This window comes from Trachymyrmex septentrionalis, unplaced genomic scaffold, assembly GCF_001594115.1.
Source record: "Trachymyrmex septentrionalis isolate Tsep2-gDNA-1 unplaced genomic scaffold, Tsep1.0 scaffold175, whole genome shotgun sequence".
Classification (NCBI taxonomy): Eukaryota; Metazoa; Arthropoda; class Insecta; order Hymenoptera; family Formicidae; genus Trachymyrmex; species Trachymyrmex septentrionalis.
Window position 1 is genome coordinate 369,422 of NW_017304917.1, and position 4,114 is coordinate 373,535.

Sequence of the window (4,114 nt, forward strand, 5' to 3'; positions counted from 1 at the left end):
ACACACACACACACACACACACACACACACACACACACACACATCTATAATAACCTTTAAATTTCTTAAATCTCTTAAAAACTTTAAGGTACACTATAAGATGAAAATTTAAGACTCCTAAAGTCAAAAGAACTAGAAGAAAAAAAACATATGCACATAAAAAAATATATATAATAATAAAGACACGTATAATTAAAATAATTAGTCGTATACTCGATAAGACTATAACGAATGTATTCTATCTTTTAAGCTGTACAATCTAATTTTATAACAGTGCATTAAATTTAAAATATTCAAAAATCTGCAATCATTAAATAACTAAAAATTTACAACTCCAATTACATAAAACATTCACACTAGTTTTTTTTCAGCCACTAATTTTAATTTTTTTTTAATACTGATTAAATTTAATGCACATATTTACTATATTTAAGACTATCGTAATATTACCACTCGTTAATCATAAGCATTTTTCCTCTCTCTCTCTCTCTCTCTCTCTCTCCCTCTTTCCCCGAAATTTATATCTATACTTCAAACAGATAAATTCATTATCTAGCGCTTGATATTTTAAAGAGAGAAAATCTATATATGTATCGATATGGTAACACTATATAATTATATAATTATGTTATGAACATAATATCGAATCTATACTTCTACAAGTAAAAAATACATACATATATATATTTCCCTTTTTACTTCTTTCTTTCTTTCAAAGAACGAAACGAATACTTAGAGGGAGCACGAGAGAGTACAGAGATAAAGTATCAAACTACCTCATTATTCTTTCCTGCTCCTACTGTAAAAAAATAAGAAAAACCTATCAATGAAAAATGCATATACACATATATATATATACACTAAGAAGTACGAAGAAATTGAGGAAGAGGTTTTGGGAGGTCGCTTCGTTATTCCTTCCTGCTTTTTATGAAAAAAGAGAGAAAAACAATATCTGCTCATCTAATGTTTGAGCAGATACGTTTAAGTAATAATCGACTTATTAATTAACAACCACAGAAAGAAAAGAATTAACCATTTATTAAGTTGCAATCTTGTTGTACATTTCCAACATTTGTCTAAGGTGAGGGGTGTTACGTCCTGACTCCACGATTCTCTTCTTTTGTGGAAAAAAATCAGTTTTTCTCTCAAATGCGAATAACTTGCGATTATCTCCAGGATAGAGTCAGTAGCATGGCTAATCGAATATCATTTTTTGAACTAATTAATTATTATAAATAACTAACCATCAGTTAAAGAAAAATAATTATTAATCGAGAGCACGTTCAGTGGCCCTATGACTCACAGATAAGCCTGATCATATTTTCCGACTCACATATAAAACGAAAACACTCTAATCACTCCTATTCTTTCGAAATAATTGAGAAACCTTTGGAAAAAGAGATGAAGTCCAAGTACCGAATTGCATCACATCTCGATATATACTCGTATATATATATAGCCTTTCGGAAAAGCGCAGTCAGTTACAAAAATTTTGTCAAACAGTCGTAAGTGAAATTCAAGATCAGTCAATAAGTTTAAGTGCGGAGTTCTCAGCTCAGTGCAATTTAAGAAAATTCAGTAGTCCATGTTAAATCTTTCACCCTTAGTTAAGAGGTATTACTGAGACATCACTGAGACATCACCGGGGACTCCCGCTACAGTTCGCTACTACCTCTAGCAAATAGTAAGAACAAATTTTCCTTTTTTCTTTTTCATATTACTTTAATTTTAAAGTTATATGACCATCAATATTCTTTCGCTCTCTTATTCTTCCTCAAATTTTTTTCTCTCTTTAATCACAGACACAGCCAGCCTATCTTTTTTCCTAACAAATTACTCAAGCGGTAAAACGCTTCAAGTAATTCATCTCTTTCTCTACTCAGAATTACATAAGTGGTAAACCACTTCAAGTAATTTATTGCTTCCTCTGCTTCGAATTACTTAAGTGGTAAACCGCTTCAAATAATTCATCTTTTTCTCTGCTCAGAATTACTTAAGCGATAAATCACTTCAAGTAATTCATCTCTTTTTCTGCTCCGAATTACTTAAATGCTAAACCGTTTGAAGTAATTCACTTCTTTCTCTACTCCGAATTACTTAAGCGATGAAACGCAAGTAATTCTTCTTTTTCACAGTTACTTAAGCGATAAAAGTCCTTAAGTAATCCATGATTACTCTCCCTAGAACCAAATTATAATTCCTGGAAAATCTATAATAATAAGGATAAGTCAGATATTTGAGGACATATTGACTTTAAAACTAAAATTTGTATATTTCTTAGAAAACTTATTGTATTTTAATTAAATTTTTACAGCAAATTAAGTGACTCGTAGGCTGTACAGTTAATTGATAAAATCGTCTTCAGCGGCAATAACAGCTTCAATTCTCTGCCGGAAACGTTTGCATGCCCGAATCAAATGATCCTCGTCCATATGCGTCATTACTCTGGTGCTACTCTAATGCTGCTCTTAGGGAATCAAGCGTGTTATGGGGACGTGTTATTTATTGGTCTCCCGTTCAACAATGCCACATACGTAGTAATCCAAAGGATTAAGATCCAGGGAGTTAGGTGATCATGCAGATTCTCGGACATCCAATCTTGCGTCGTCATGGCTTTATGTGAAAGAACAGAGTCCTGTTGGATTACGTATGGCCTCTCACCACGCACGCTACCTGTCCAGAGTTTCACAACTGCTTCAAAAATTTCAATGTAGGCAGCAGCATTCACCCTTTCTTTGAGGAAAGAAGTGGGGTGGTATGACGTGTCCTTCATTGCTCACCACTCCCAAAACTATGACAGTTGCTGGAAACTTTGTGTGCATAACATGAGGAACATCTGAAGAACATCTGAATCCGCACATAGCCACTTATTATTTCGTCGGTTTATTTTTTGATCCTGATCAAAATTTTTTTTGTCAAAATAAAACCAGAGCATATCCGGGATTTCAGAATGTTTTAACTTGTTTGAAAGTCATTGTGCCCAGATGAATCGCTATTCTCGACTTTGTGCCAACATAAACTGACCTTTGCGCATCGTAGGACTTGTACTGGATGTCTTCGTGGACAATGCAACGGATTGTGCACTCAGAAACTTGAAGGTCTCTCGATAAGACCCTTATGGACTTTGAAGGGTCTTCATCAATAATGCCTTGGACTTGCTGCACAAAGTGTGATGTTCTAACTCTGTCTGAACGTGCCTCATGTTTTTTGCTCTTGGAAAACACTCTCTACATTACAGATGCTTCTAACTCTCAATGAACTTTGTGAACAAACGACATTCAAAAATTGGGAGATTTCAAGATCGCTGTGATTCGCGATAACACAGCGTATCTTTTCATTTTATGAGTCAATTTATTGTTCTCCATTTATGATCTGAAAAGAAAAAAATAAAAAACTTGCTGCGAAAACTTGACAGGCACATATGTGAGTGTTCTCAAATACCTGATGTACCCTATATCTCCCTCTTCTCTTCAGAATCATCTTATTCTACGTTCTTCTAATTATCCATCATGGGCACTAACGAAAGAAAATTTTAATAGATGGTCTGGCGGAATGGACACAGAGCAGGACGCAAGAAGCTGGCCAAGCTCGAGAAACTCAGAAGAAGTTAACGTCCCAAATAAGGAGCTAATAGTCCCAATTATTACGCGGATACAGACCGGGCAGTTTATCTCCTCTCAAGCTCGTCGTCAACTTAAACGGGCTCATGTGCGCCAAAAGTATCGAGATCAAGACTTCCCCGACGTCTCTGATAGACTTTTATCTCCGACAACCCAACCGATAGTTCCCCTAGTAATATACCTCCAGCCCCTTTCTTGGATTATGAATTCTTTTCTCCCTCCTATTCTTTTACCCTCGATAATTTCCAAAGCTCAGAACTTTCTGCTCCCTTTCACTTTCCAGTCCCTCTGGAAGGCAACAGATCTTATGATAAGATCTACCAATCACTTGAACATCTCATCGAGCATATAAGTTCCTCTCCTTTAATACACAAACACACACACACTCACATAGAAACCTATCACATTTTTCTCTAGCATTGATTTCTGTAAAAACAACGCACGTACGCACGCACGCACGCACGCACGCACGCACGCACGCACGCACGCACGCA